Source organism: Coenobita brevimanus, chromosome 68 (genome assembly GCF_032717465.1).
Source record: "Coenobita brevimanus isolate Jiangsu-jjx chromosome 68, ASM3271746v2, whole genome shotgun sequence".
Lineage (NCBI taxonomy): Eukaryota > Metazoa > Arthropoda > Malacostraca > Decapoda > Coenobitidae > Coenobita > Coenobita brevimanus.
In genome coordinates this window covers 30,359,054-30,375,441 of record NC_137021.1, presented here as the reverse complement: position 1 = coordinate 30,375,441, position 16,388 = coordinate 30,359,054, and positions in this window count along the sequence as shown.

Here is a 16,388-nt window from a genome sequence, read left to right as displayed (position 1 = left end):
ATTTTCTTGTTATTCTGTTCGTATGGACTTTAATGAAGAGTTTGTAATAACCGATAATTGGCTAATAAGTCGTCGATAGTTACTAAGTTTTTTTGAGTCACCTTTTACTCAAAATAACTATTGCGTTACACAATTTTTTTTTCTTTATTCACTGATGTGGGTGAAAACGAAATTTGATCGTGGTTGTGGGTGTTTGTGAGTGCATATGGACCTGGAAGTGAAACGGATGAAGAAGAGAGGGAGTCTTTCTGGAATGATGTCGATGAGTGTCTGCAGAGTTTTGGAGCGAATGTGAATATGGTAATGATGGGAGATCTGAATGCTAGAGTGGGAAATGTAGCAGTTGAAGGTGTAGTTGGTATGCATGGTGTACCTGGAAGAAATGAAAATGGGGAAAATGGGGAACGAATGATAGCAATGTGTGCTGAGCGAGAGATGGTGATTGGAAATACGCTGTTTGAGAAGAAAGATATTTATAAGTATACATGGGTGAGACAGGAGGGTGGAAGGATTGTTGATAGAGCTTTGATGGACTATGTGGTTGTGTCTAGGAATGTAATAGGATTATAGTTGGATGTGAGAGTTCTGAGAAGGAAGGGTGGAGGTATGTCTGACCACTACTTGGTGGAGGGAAAGTTAAGAGTAGGTAAGAGATGGGTGAGAGCTAGGAGGGTTAGGTGTGGCAGGGAGGTTTTGAAAGTGAATGAGTTGGATAAAAGAGAGAAAAAGATACAGTATCAGGAGAAATTGAAAGATGAGTTGAACGCAGTGAAAGATCGGGAAAATGGCAGTGTGGAGGAGGAATGGCAGTTGTTTAAGAGTTCTGTGGTGGGGCACACGGAAGAGGTGTTTGATGTGAGACGTGTGGGTGATGATGTAAGAAAAGGATGTGAATGGTGGTGCGAGGAAGTAAGTACGGCTGTGGCTGAGAAGAGATGTGCATATGAAGTGTGGCTGCAGAGGAAGGATGAGATGTTATATGAAAGGTATAAGGAAAAGAGGAATAGGGCGAGAAGGGCTGTGTGTGATCCTAAAGTGGCAGCAGATGAGAGGTGGGGTAGGAGGCTGACAGAGAATTTTCAACAGAATAAGAAAATGTTTTGGAAGGAGGTGAAAAGGGTGCGAAAGGGAGAGTCAGGGAAGGAAGAACGAGTAAAAGCAGAGGATGGAAGGATGTTAACTGAGATGGATGCAGTAAGGAAGAGATGGGCAGAGTATTTTGAAAGATTGTTAAATGTATAGGAGGAAAGGGTGGCTGAGATTGTGCAGATGGAAGGGTGCAAGGAATAAATGTGTTGGGAGAGTTGAATGATTCTTTGATCACCAAGGAGGAAGTGGAGAAGGCAGTAAAGGAGATGAAAACAGGGAAAGCTGCAGGTATGGATGGGTGTGCTGTGGAATGCCTGAAGGGTGGTGGAGTGACTATTGTTGACTGGTTAGTAAGATTGTTGAATGTGTGCTTTGTGAAAGGTATGGTGCCAATTGACTGGGCAAGTGCTCGTGTGGTCCCATTGTATAATGGCAAGGGTGATAAGCATGAATGTACTAGCTTTAGGGGTATAAGTTTGTTGAGTGTTGTAGGTAAGATGTATGGTAGAGTGCTAATTATGAGAGTTAGAGAGGGTACAGAGGGAGTGATTGGTGATGAGCAGTGTGGTTTTAGGAGAGGGAGGTGATGTGTGGATCAGGTGTTTGCTGTGAGACAAGTGTATGAAAAGTATTTAGCGAAAGGCAGGGATGTGTTTTGGGCATTTATGGATTTAGAGAAAGCGTATGATAGAATTGATCGGGAGGCTTTGTGGACTGTTTTAAGATTGTATAGACTTGATGGTAGGTTACTAAAAGGGGTGAAAAGTTTTTATGTAAACAGTAGAGCGTGTGTAAGAGTGGGAAATGCTGTGAGTGATTGGTTTCCCGTGAGAGTGGGGCTGCAACAGGGATGTGTGATGTCGCATTGGTTGTTTAATATTTACATGGATGGTGTTGTAAGGGAGGTGAATGCAAGAGTTTTAGGTGGAGGTCTGAGTCTGGTGAATGTTGATGGTGGAGAGTGGAATCTGAAGCAGCTGCTGTTTGCAGATGATACTGCACTGATGGATGATTCAGAGGAGAAATTGAGACAGTTGGTAGAGGAGCTTGGAAGGGTGTGTGAAAAGAGGAAATTGAAAGTAAATGAGAATAAGAGTAAAGTGATGAAGTGTACGAGGTTGGTAGATGGTAGGGGGATGAATATAGTTTTGAATGGCGAGTTGCTTGAGAAGGTAGTGTTTTAAATATCTAGGGTCACATGTTGCTGTGGATGGAAGAATAGATGCAGAAGTGAAGTTTAGAATAATTGAAGTAGGAAAGGTGCTGGGAGGAATGAAAAAAGTGTTTAGATATCGTTCGCTTAGAATGGATGTAAAGAGAAGGCTGTATGAGGGTGTTGTGGTACCGACTGCATTATATGGGGCTGAAACAAGGAATATGGGTGTAGCAGAGAGGAAAAATTTGAATGTAATGGAGATGAGGTGTCTGAGGAGTATGTGTGGAGTGATGCGTATGGATCGAGTGCGAAATGATGAAGTGCGAAGGAGAACTGGAGCTGTTCGGGAGATGGCTGGTAGAGTTGAGCAGAGGGTGTTGCGATGGTTTGGGCATATGGAGAGAATGGATATTGAGCAATTGGTGAAAAAGATAACTAGATCTGATGTGAGAGGTGTAAGGCTGAGAGGAAGATCACAAATAGGATGGATGGACAGTGAGAAGAGAGCGCTGGATGCGAGAGGGATGTCTGTTGAGCAAGGAAGAGTGGCTGTGCTTGACAGAAATAAATGGAGAGAAATTGTGAATGAATAAGTGATGACGCAGCCCTGAGGGGATATTCTCCCACTTTTGGTCTGATCAGCTAGTCAGGTCAGGTGCGGGTAAGGGGATGGGTCTGTTATGATGTGGCAGGGGTAAACCAGCTTTGCTGTCGGGCCATGCTGCGGATGTCACTGATTGCATTGCGCAGTTGACCCTTGTGCGATGTGGTGCGGTGAGGATCTGTCCGTTCTCCCCTTTGGGGCTAAGATGCAAATGAATGTGTTTGAATGGATGAGTAAATAGGGAGTGTGTCGTCCTGTCTCGGCTACCTCCCTTTCCTTGGGGGAAGCAGCCTAGGTATATAGATAGATAGATTATTCACTGGGTAAATAAGTGGGCAAGTCTGGTTTGAAACTATATTCCTGCATCCGTCAAAAAATCTGCTACTATTCCATCTTTTCCGGGGGGATGTTTCCTGTTTTTCATACTTAGTTTAGCTCATCATATGTTACCTGAGGTATTTCTCTCGTGCCAGCTGAAAAGTCAGCTGTTGGTACTATTGTCTGTGATCCATAGAAGTCTTTGGAAAATTCTTCAGCTCTCTTCACCATTTTCTCTCTGCTCTTACCATCACAATTATTGTTTTTTTCAATGATATGATTATTTTGCTTCTTTTGCTAGTGCACCATTATATCTCATGAACGGCTATCAACATGAAACCTTCAGGGTCTCAAGATATAGCCAAAATCTTGAACGATTTCGAAAATGGGCATTCGGGGACAAGTTCAAGGTCACCGAAATGGCTGCCAAAAGTCAGCTGGTTTTTACTCCATGCCTTTAGCACTATTTTATCTCATGAACGGCTAATGCTATCAACATGAAACCTTCAGGCAATCAAGATGTGGCCAAAATCTTCTGACCCCAAGGGGATGGCTACCCCCGGCCCCTCTAGAGGGTGCCGCCGCCCCCTATCCCCCCGTGGGTGATGCCGCATCCTTCCCCCATTGCGTGCCGCCTTCCCCCGTCCCCATGTGAGTGGCCCCTCTGTCCTCCTGGTGGGGATACGCCTCCCAGCCCCCCCGGGGGGTCCTGCTCCATGGACCCCCCCTGGTGGTTGCCGCCGACCCTTGGCCTCCCAAGGGAGGAAGCGCCGACCCACGACCCCCCAGGGTGGGGTCATGCTTGTAACTTGGCCAACAGCATATTTCGGCGAATGATTAGCATTCGGCTCCCGAATGTTTTTCTTTCACTTAAGTCTGCTCTTTGTATTTCATCTTTTTCGTTGTTGCTTTCATATCTTTCCTTCCATTCATGAGCTCAAGGGTCTGTTTTACTACTTGATAGCTTTCGTTTAATTAGTTTATTAGTTTTCTCAACTATGCCTGCTAATTCCCTTGATCTTCTGCATTCCTCATATCTCAGCGACAGAAAAATAAAAGTAAATGTAGATGATGTATATTCCAATTTCCACTCGATTAACTCCGGCATGCCACAGGGATCATTTCTGGTGTCAACCCTGTTCCTGGTTCATATTAATGATCTCTTATCTGTCACCCACAATCTCATCCATTCATGTGCAGATGACTCAACACTTCACAGTTCATTCACACTCAAACACCCATTTACAAAGACTATTATCTCTAACTCTCAACTCAGTACAGCCATCTCCATAAATCAAGACTTATCTATGATCATTGAATGGGGACAAAACATCCCTGTCTCATTTAATGCTAGTAAAACCAAATATATACAATTTACTAATAGACAGACATTGGCAGATTCGTTTTCTTTTTTCTATGCGAGGAAGAAGGAACCAAGGGCTACGAGCCCGCAATAACTGTTCCTTCCAAGAGAAAAACGAAATACAAGAGAGAGCCAAATTCAAGTTCCGATCATTCCAAGATGCCTGGACACACTGCGTTTGAAAGACTGGAGATCATAGAAATCAGGTAATACAGACAGAGGGAGACAGTTCCAGGGTTGACCTGTTGCATAAATGAAGGACTGGGAGTAACGGTTAACTCTTGCATTAGAGAATTGGACAGAAAAGGGATGAGAGTTTGCTGCTAGTCGGGTGCTACGCGCCTAGTCGGCTTGCACGGGCCGACTACACTTGCTTCAGAGACTACACACACATCCAAAGCCACTACAACACTACCAGTACACTTACAAGGACTTCTCACCCTACATACAGTCTCTACCAGACAGCCTAAGCCACTTGGTAGATACATTGGCTGTATCGTCCCGACTTCGGTCGGGATAGGCCGGTCCTGCAGTGGATAATCAAACGGCTGATGATGATTATATATATATATATATATATATATATATATATATATATATATATATATATATATATATATATCTCGCTCTCTCTCTCTCTCTCTCTCTCTCTCTCTCTCTCTCTATATATATATATATCCCATTGGAGCCCGGTGTCCGGAATACTGGACAGAACTGGGATTTTTCAAGTTTCTATAAAGTAGGGAACCCCCGGGTAGGGACCTATGAGCTTCGCAACTATGAGCCGATAGGCAGAGGGCGGTACGCTTAGTACCCACCCAGTGTCATGGCTCGCCCAGCACCCCTGGGATCCAATGGGATATATATATATATATATATATATATATATATATATATATATATATATATATATATATATATATAAAATATATACACACACACACACACACACACGCACACGATTAGTGACCGAAGAAAAGAAATGTTACAGATAGCTACTTGGAATGTACGGGGTGCAAAGGATGTGAAAATAAGAGAGATTGTCCAGGTGCTTGAGGGTGCGAAAGTGGATGTATATGGATTAACTGAAACTACTGTATATGGGGACATGAGAGTGTGAGGGAATAGGAGTATGGATGTGGTATATGTGCGGGAGTACTGTAGGTGAGAATGAGAGGGCAAGAGAATGAATGTGTATTCTTGTGGGTAACAGGTGCAAAGAGAATATAAGAGAGTATGGAGCTGTTGGCTCAAGGACTGTGTGAGTATGATTGAAAGTTTTACTATTAATGTGGGCGATTGTGTGGGTGTATACACCAACACAAGATTGTGCAAGCAGAGTGAGAGAAGAGTTCTTGACAAATGTGGAAGAGTGCGTGGAAAAGTTTGAAAGGAATGAGTGTTTCTGATTGGAGAATTTAATGGAAAATTAGGGAATGTGAAGGTGGTTGAAGTAGTTGGTAAGTGGGGTGTGCCTGCAGAGATGGATGAGAATGGCAGTGCTTTAGTGGACATTTGTGCTGGGAGGGGATTGGTGATAGCCAATACCCTCTTCAGACACAAAATGATCCATAGATATACGTGGTGAGGGATTAGAAGGGTGGATGGTGAACTGAATGAATGGAAGGCAATGACTGATTATGTGTGTGTGGATGAAAGGATGAGAAAGTGTGTAACGGATGCAAGAGTATATAAAGGCTGGGGGAGTGGACTTCATGACCACCACTTGGTGGTGGTCAGAATCAAGGTCCAAAGGAAATGAAGAAATACAATAATGTAAGGAAAGGATGAAGTAGTTTATGCAAGGAGAGTGGACGGGTTGCAAGAGGATGGAAAAAGGCAGAATATAAGAGGGAAGTGGAGGAGCAATTGGATGAATATGGATTGGAGCAGATGGAGTACGTGGAAGGTGTGTGCAAGATATCACAGAAGAAATCTGTACTGCATGTGAGGTGGTGTATGGGCTGAAAAGAAGGCGAAAGGGGGAGCAGGGAAAAGTATGGTGGAATGAAGAGGTGAGTGAGGATGTGGCACAAAAGAAGAAAGCATGAATGGATGAGAAACAGGGGCGTGGAAGAAGTTGACAGACGGAAGAGAGAGTTATATGTAGAAAAGAAGAGAGAGGTGAAAAGATTAGTAATGGAGAGTAAGAAGAGAGTGGATGAGATATTTGGTAGGAATTTGAGTATAAAGTGGAGGGAATGTAAGAAAATGTTCCTGAAAGAGATAAAGAGATCTAGACAGGGTGCGAAAGAAGTTAGTTGAGGAGTGAAAGATAAACATGGTAGATTTCTAGCAGAGAAGGGAGAAAAATGAGCAGATGAAGAGAACACTTTACAGAATTGTTGAACATAAAGAATGAAAGTAATGCCGGTGTAAGTGGCTGGGGAATGGCTGGGAGACGGAAGGATGTGAGAAAAGAGGAAGAAATCAGTAAGTTGGAAGCTGTGGAAGCAATGAAGAAAGTTAAAATGGGGAAAGCCCCAGGAATTGATGGAGTGTGTGGTGAAATGCTGAAGCATGGGGGAGAGATAGTAGTAGAATGGATGTGGACGATGTGCAGATTGGCCTGGGAGGAAGGTAGAGTCCCGCAGGACGAGAAGTTAGGTATAATTATTCCCTTGTACAAAGGAAAAGGGGGAAAAGAAGTATGTGGTAATCATAGGGACATTTATATTCTTAGTGTAATAGGAAAAGAATATGCTAGGATCCTTATTGACAGAATTAGGGAAATAACAGAGGAATTCGTTGGAGAAGAACAGGGAGGTTTGAGAAGGGAAGTGGTTGTGTAGATCAGATATTCATTCTTAGATCTTTAGTGGAAAAGTTTCTAGAGAAAGGAAAGAAGTTGTATGCGGCCTTCATGGATTTGGAGAAAGCATATGACAGGGTGGATAGACAAGGAATCTGGAAAGAATTAAGAATATGTGGAGTAGATGGGAACTTGTTACATGCCGTGAAGAGTATGTATGGGGGTGCTAAGGGTTCAGTGTGTATGGATAGTGAACTGAGTGAATTCTTCTATTTAAAGGTTGGATTGAAACAGGAACGTGTCATGTCTCCATGGTTGTTCAATCTGTATATGGATGGGGTTATAAAAGAGATACAAGGTAGGGCAGTGGATGTTGGAGCGGCCCTAGTGAGAGAGGGCAGTGTTTGGATACTTCCTGTACTGTTGTTTGCAAATGATACTGTGTTGTTAAGTGAACACGAAGGGGAGCTGCAAGGCTTGGTGGATGAGTTTGGGAGAGTGTGTAAGAAACGGAATCTAAAGGTGAATGTAGGGAAGAGTAAAGTTATGGTCTTCGAGAGAAGTGAAGTCACTGAATGTACAGTGAGGTTGAATTAGGAGGATGTGGAAAATATGTGTGCGTTTAAGTACTTGGGTAGTGTGATGAGTAAGGATGGAAGTTTAGAGTGTGAAGTGCTTGAAAGGGTACAACAAGGAAGGAAAGGTTGTTGGTTCCTTGAAAGCAGTGATAAGAAACAGGGAAGTGAGCATGGAAGGTAAAGAGTTACTACATGACAATACTGTGATACCAACTCTAACGTATGGAAGTGAAGCTTGAACCTTGTTGGAGGGACACAAGTCAAGACTGAGAGCAGAGGAAATGAGTTATCTGAGATTAGCATGTGGAGTCACATGGAGAGACAGACTGACAAATGAGGAAAAGAAGAAACGTTGTGGTGTGGATATGGATGTGATAGGAAACATTAGGAGAAACACACTGAGGTTGTTTGGCCATGTGGAGAGGATGGAGAGTGAGAGACTGACGAGGAGAGTGTATGTGAGTGAGGTGGAGGGAGGGAGTGGGATGGGGGGCCAAGGATGAGATGGAGGGATGGAGTGGAGAGGTATATTAGAGAGGGAAGTGTGAGCTGGGTGCATGGCAGTAAATTGGCGGGGAACAGGGCGACATGGAGGCGATTTGTTCGTGGCCACCCCTTACGGGATTAAGGCGTCTGGCAATATATATATATATATATATATATATTTAAATATATATATATATATATATATATATATATATATATGTGTGTGTGTGTGTGTGACTCTGGGCATAGGCTTCACAGCCTGTTCCCAAGGCCCAGTAGTCCTCCTACATACCATACACCACATGTCACCACTTCGGCGCTAACACACACCGTCCATATTGAATACATGCTAGGTCTGTCTCATACAGGATTGGTGTATTGGTATTAGCAGAGGTATTTTTATGACATATTGGCGGATCTCCTGGTAGATCAGTAAAGCCTGCTATTATGAAAATCAAATCCTTAAACTGTTCCCTGCCCCAGCGGGGAGTCGAACCTGGGTCCAGTAGGACTGCAGGCCACCTCTCTACCGACTGAGCCACTGGATCTGTATAATTTTTCTTCAAATATGGTCTTTCTGGAGTATAAAGAAAGATTGAAGTAGAACAAACAGGATTACAGTGTTCACCTTTTCGGCCTAGCAGCACTGGGTACCCCTGCTAGTATATAATATATATATATATATATATATATATATATATATATATATACATATATATATATATATATATATATATATATCATCATCATCATCAGCCGTTTGAGTATCCACTGCAGGACCGGCCTATCCCGACCGAAGTCGGGACGATACAGCCAATGTATCTCTACCAAGTGGCTTAGGCTGTCTGGTAGAGATTGTATGTAGGGTGAGAAGTGCTTGTAAGTGTAATAGCAGTGTTGGAGTGGCTTTGGATGAGTGTGTAGTCTGTGAACCAAGTGTAATCGGCCCGTGCAAGCCGACTGGGTGCTAGCATACTTTACAGTAAGAGACACTGGTTCAACCACAGCACCCCTTGTGTCCGCCAATGCAGTACATGGCCGGGTGAACACTCCCAAAGTTTATTACCCTGGCGGGGCACGAACCCTGGCTCACCTGTGTACCAAGTGCACACTCTATACCACTATACCACAGAGGCTCCATATATATATATATATATATATATATATATATATATATATATATATATATATATATATATATATATATATATATATATATATATTAGGGTGTACAGCACTTATAGAAGAGAAAAGAATTTTTTGGATATTTAGGTGGGCAAAGTATGGAGTCGATTCCACTTTACAAACAAAGCATTGAAGCAATTTTTTTTATTTTTTTTATTTTATTTTATTTTTTTTTAATCAGTGCAAAGTTGTTCCTCAATACCCGTGCATTCTGTAAATCTAACTGATCTGAGTACGTGAAGGGTATGGTGAAGAGAAGTAAAAATAAACAATGAGGTACAAAAAGAAACAATATTTTTGAGCTATACAACAAGTATAATCAGTTTATTACAAGTGGGATTTTTTGGTCGAGTCATTGAGGGTTCTGTGGTGCTGCACAACATGGAAGATCAGCTGTCGTTCTTCTTCATTCTTCGTCAGACCACTGTTGAAGTCCATTGCCAGTTTGACTTCCCACTGAGCACCGTCACTGAGGTGGACAGGAATGAGGCAGAGGTCATTGATGCTTGTCGTAGTATCCAGCTTCAAACACTGGAAGAGAGTTTTCGACTTCTGGGTGACAAACTTAGAGATTTTCAGATCTGATGCCTTATCAATCGTCTTCATGTTCAAACGGCTCAGAGCCTTCTTCCTCGGCAGTGCTCTGGTCATATTTTTCAGTATTTCCTTCTTTTCCTCAGCAAAAACTTTGTCAGAAAACATGGCTAGTGAAGCCAGGTCCTCACTGATGTATCAGAGGTGGCTTTTGACTTTGTCCAGTGCCTTTTTTGCTACAACGGGATCCACCTCTTTGAATTCTTCAATCTTCTTCAGGAGATTGAGGTCATTGATTGGAGCATCCACAGTATTTGAGGGCTTCAATTCAGTGCATCACATAGATGGTGACGAGGAAGACACAGATGCGTTTGATGGCCTCCTTTTGATGCTATGCGAAGGGCAAGGAGGCTACATCCTTCAGTTGATTTCTGAAAACGAAGATCTTGAGGCAGTAAAGGCTCTTGGCCATCCAGCGTGCTCTGTGATAGGTACCTGGACGGTGAAATGTCATCTGTGCTGGCTTCTTGCTGATGAAAGCCAAAGACAGCTGGAAGAGCTCAAGGTAGTCATCACAGTGTTGCGCATGATCCACATGGCTGACTAGGAAGTGTTCAATGTCCTCGGCTGTGTTGGCAATCCAAGACTGAGATTTTTCATCTTGGTCATCATGGTTGGGATCGAAGGAATCTGTGTCAATTTTGTTCCAGAACTCTTTGAATCGACAGGAGAAAGGAATTTCATGGCCAGAAGTAGAGAAAAATAGGTCATAGATCCCTGCCACAACGAGTTCACACATGTGGTGCCTCTTTGCCAAGAACAACAGCGGGACTTGGAGACATCTTTCAGTAACAAAGCAAGCTCCGCTGTGAACCCCGGTGTTAGACGCTGTAGTATCAAAACAGAGCCCTGCAATCCAGGGCATCACTTCCGGCCATTCATCTAGAGTCCTTAGCACTGCAGCTCCCATTGGTTCGCCCGTTCCAGCAGAGATTTTAGGGATCGCCAGGATCTTCTCCGCACTAATCCCTGTAACAACAATGGCCAGGCTATCACTGCATCCACTACCATCAATGTTGGGTAAGAGCTTTCCATTAAAATGGAGAATCAAGGGTGTTTGTGGCTGGAATTGTTTTTTTTATCTTTTCAGCGATTCCTTCCGAACTGATTGGAGAGATCCGAAAGACAACGTGAGTTCCCCCACGTCAAGCCCTACTGCGATCAAGGAAGGAGTTACCACTTGCATTGCAACCTGCGTTGAAATGAAGCATGGGTTTGAGAAGGCGAAAGAAATATTGCAAAGTATGGTGTAGTTCCCATCAATAGTGGAATTGAATAAGTACTTTGCCCTTCAAGTTCCTGAAAGTTCGATTTTTCTCAATAGCCACACACACACACACACACACACACACACACACACACACACACACATATATATATATATATATATATATATATATATATGTACACACACACACACGAGGTCTGGTCAGAAAGTATCCGACCTTAGGCTTGTAAAAAAATAATTAGCTAACCTTTTGAGTTAGGACACTAATCTCCCTTAAAGTAGGCCAACATTCTTTCCACTGGTTTACAGATTTTTCAAAATCCGTTTTTGATATCTCCTGCAGGTGCTTCGTTGCATTTGTTATAATATCTTCTCTACGATGAACATTGCTCAAGACATTTCAGAGTGGGTAAATCACGATCAAGATTTTCGCAAGATTGTTACCGCAAAAGATGACATTTTCGAGTGGGCAAATCGCGATCCAGACTTTCTCAAGATTGCTATCACAAGAGATGACATTTTGGAGTGGCCAAATCGGGAACCAGACTTTCTCAAGACTGTTATCACGAGAGATGACACTTGGGTGTAAGGGTACGATCCAGAAACCAAAGCACAGTCGTCCCAGAAGAAGTATTCAGGCCCATCTCGGTCCACCCAAAAGCAGGACAGGTCTGCAGCAGGGTGAAGTGCTCTCGTATGTTTATTTTTTTTTATTTTTTCGACTTCCGTGGTGTTGTGGATCACGAATACGCACCAGAAGATCAGACAATGAACAAACATTACTGTCTCAACATTTTCCGTCGCTTTGTGACGCAGTTCAGCAGAAGAGACCAGACCTTTGGGAAGAGGCAAGTTTGAAGCTGCACACTTGTTTGGGCAAGCATATCATCCCACAGGTTCGGTATGGTTCCCTACACATCAGACATGGCTATGTGCAACTTTTAGTTGTTCCCCAAGCTCAAAACTCCACCGAAGAGTTCTCAATGTGAGATGAGAGAAGAGGTCATGACAAATGCGATGAAGCACTTGCAGGAGATACCGAAAACCGACTTTGAAAAATGCTTCAGAGAGTAGAATGAACATCGGACTCCGTGTGTGAAGTCAGAAGGGGCCTGCTTTGAGGGGGATTAACGTCCTAGCTCAAGAGGTTAGCTATTTGTTTTTAGAGCATAAGGTAGGATACTTTCTGAACAATCTTCGTATAACCAAGTACGATATTTTCTTGTAAGCAAACGAAATTGAATGCAACTTCTGTTTCAACAATATTTATCTTCAACTCAATGCTTTCGATTCGTCTAGCAAAATTACGTTCATTTCCATTTTGACTTCTGCGTAGGCTAGCTGTGCAAATATTGGTGTATTTGGTACCGTTTCGTTCCTTCCTGGGAACATCTTCAGACCAATCTGACGGCAGATGGAGTGAGACCTCATAGTTTAGTCATTATATGGTATGACCCATTAAAAATTGCAATATAAATGATTGTTTGCTACTTTAGTATCAGACTCCATAACTAATCAATATATACAAAATACAGGAAAATTCAAGCAGTGGAACATGATAAAATTATGTTTTCTTGTAGCAGTGTTGAAAGCTGCGTGTTTGTGAGGTAAATGTAATATTGAAAATCTCAAACTCCAAATGGATGTCATTTTCTAGGTCAATCATGTTATATCTACCAAAATATATATAAAAAGAAACCACTCGTATAAGCTGATAAATGTTTAATGGATATTACCACAAAACAGATATATCAATTTACAATTTTCAAGACAGCAATAATGCATATTTTTCAGTCATAGGTATCATTTTCAGTCAAGTGTAGTGATTACATACTTGTGTATATTTCTAGAACTGAAAGGTTAAATTCACAAGTTTCATATTATGGTTTTAATTGTGTTAATCTTCATCAGACATGTTTACCAACTCCAGGTGAAAGCTGTTGCTACACCTAAAACCTTTATATTCACCTCATGTAAGAGAACATTGCAGGCCATATTTTCGACAGGTGCTTCTCCAGGATATACATTCACTTTTACAGTTATATTTTGATTTTATTGGGAATAGCAAAAGGTGCAGGTGCATGGTCAGTATATTTAGGCATCAGACCTTTGCCATTACGGTAACACCCCCAGTCAGTAGGATTCATAAGGTTATCAGGCTGCTGCCACTCTTAACCTGGAAGTACATCCTCACGGTACTAGTTGCAGAATTTGGAGACAGTTTGTGGATGCAGGATAGTTGTTCTTGGTGGCACCTTTTGAAAAAAAAAATGTCACAAACGGCAGATGATCCAGACTTTCTGTTTCAGTTTCATTAACCCCTCGGCACAGGGCTCTCTGTACCGCAGTCACCCTCTCACCACAGGCAGTTTTCCAAAAGTTGTTTGTTTTCAAATCTTAATATCTCAAAGTATAGCAGTTAGGTAAACAAATTAAAACCACATTACTCAACAACTCTTCTTGCGAATAAAACCATCCCCAGGTCTGCAGCTGGTCGCAATGATGGGTACGTATGTGAAAAATATACAAAATTTTTGTCCACGAGGCAGGCTGTAGCCTATTCATGCGTGTGCGTATGGAACGAACTTTTGCTTTGTTCTCAACATGATAACTTCTCCATTACTAGATAAACTAGACACAGTTGCATCCAAGACATGCCCTATGGCACTATCACTTTGCTCTTTCCTAGTATCCTTGGAAAAAGGCTTGGCAAGGATGGATGAGGCAAGGATCCACATGAGGCAGGAACAGAATCGGATGAGAGACGTAAGAAAACATCGTCCTACACTTGATGGAGTCACAGAGACGATTGAGGTATGCTTGCCTTGGGTGCTGGGAGACTATCCCCACCCTTTGGTGATGAGATCAAGTGGTGGGCACTTCAGATTGTGGCGCGAAAACACTTGCGGTTATTGCCATCACCCGGCAGCCCCGATCCACCAATTTCACGTCGGATATAACCGTCACCCGGCGCTTAGGGGTTAAACAGGCATGCCAGTGCTGCTGCAACTGACTTTAGAGTTTCTTCTTGAGAAGCACCTTATTCTGTTGAAAATGGTTGCCTGTTTTTGTAGAACTGCTTTATGCTTTGATGACAATGCCCCTTCTAAGTCCACAGAGTCCAGATGTTGAATCAGATCTGAGTATTGCATGTAAGAACAATATGTTGCAGAATTTTCTTTCTTTCCTTGGTGTTCCACCTCACCATTTACTTGGCATTCCATTTTGGCTCTGCCTGAAGATAGAGATTATAACCATGAATACTTGCATGGTACAGCAGAATAAAAAAGAAAATCATTGTCTTCACTAGTTAATATGGTGACAGCATCATTGGCAGACCATACAACTTTCTACACAATGAGGTTGTCAGGCATCTGCTCTGGCCTGGCAAGTATGGGCACTATCAGCTTCTAATTTCTCAGACAGAAATGTGATGAATCTCTGCATGTTAGAGGTATTCAGAAGAAACATATCTTATCTTGCAGTGCATTTCATGTCTGCTGTGACCTTAATCGTTGGTAATGTGGCACCTTTGGAGCATCTCAGATATCTGCAGTCCTTTATAGCAGGTCCAGCTTCATAGCCCTCAAAAACTACAATGATTTTCCTATATTTCTTTACATATTCTACATAGAAATCTACAATCATTTTGTATGTAGCATTCTGTAGTCGTGGACTACTCATTATTATTAGTGATCCACCATCGATGATGTACTACATGTTGCTGTCATCTGGCACAGTTGCTTCTGCTTTTGCAGGTAAAAAAAGAAAAAAAATAAACTAATGTCTCAGCAAAAACTGGGTTATCAGCTTTTCCTGGAAGATCAGTGTACTTAAACAATTCTGCAGGATATTTGCAAAGGTCATATTTGAAAACATCTTGGTGACTCTCCATAGTTTGACTTGAGGCCACAAATTGCTGAAACAGCAACTGGGGATCTACATTAGCGGTTTCATTTGCTTTTGCTTTGGTTTGCTGGCTAATTTGATGACATGGGAACTTCTAAAGGTGAACTCTCCAGCATTTTTGCCCTCATTGACCGAAGCATATCCTCACCTATATTGTTTAGTTTCTTCATTGGTAGTAGTAGTAGTAGTAGCAATAGTAGTAGTAGCAGTTGTTGTTGTTGTTGTTGTTCCTTAAGCAGTCAGGCCGAAGAGTCCAGAGTCCCTAAGGAAGGACACGGCCGAGACCGAGCTTTTCCACACAGCTCTCAAGAACCGTATGTTGTGCTGTTGGAGCAGGTGATTGTGTGCAATGCAGTCCTCCATAATGTGCTTAACAAATAGTACTCAAGCTACAGTGCCCCATCTCTAAATAATGAAAAATCCACTTTGAACTACCGAAATTACATGTCAACAGAGTATAAAACTGAAGAGAGGATAATGAGAAATATCATTCATAAAAATGTCAGATGAAAAGATCCAAAAAAAAGCATCGTGCCAACCATATACTACAAGACCTGCAAGCCCTTCCACCTACCACCTAAGAACAGCCCTGTCGTGAAAAGTACGCCCGTGAAAGAAGACCACGTCATCTTCTGACATACTTGCACAAGTGAGGACTGTGGGCCTCATATCCACTTAGCAATGACAACGAGTAAGTTGACGATGCATCTCACACGTCTCCTACAGAAAGGATCGAAAAAAAATCAGTACAGAACTACTCACAATACCTCTCTCTCCTGTCAGAGCCACGAAAAAGCTGCTTGAATAATTGACTGACAAAAAGGCCCATACAGAACCATGTTTCTGGAGACACTTTGGATTTCCGAAATGAAACCTGCAATCTTCTCACAAGTAGATGATTTAGAAATCCTTTCAAAATGCAGATCACAAACCTCGGTGGGCTAACTCCTTCCACAAGTGAAATAGCCACACACTTCCTTCACACTCTCCTGGCCGACCAATCACGTGCTGACATGTGTTGACACCTGCTATATAATGATGTCTCACTCCACCTGACATAAGAATAATGTAGAGATGCTCCCAGGAAGGAACGAAAGATTATCAGATACAAAAACATTTGAACAGC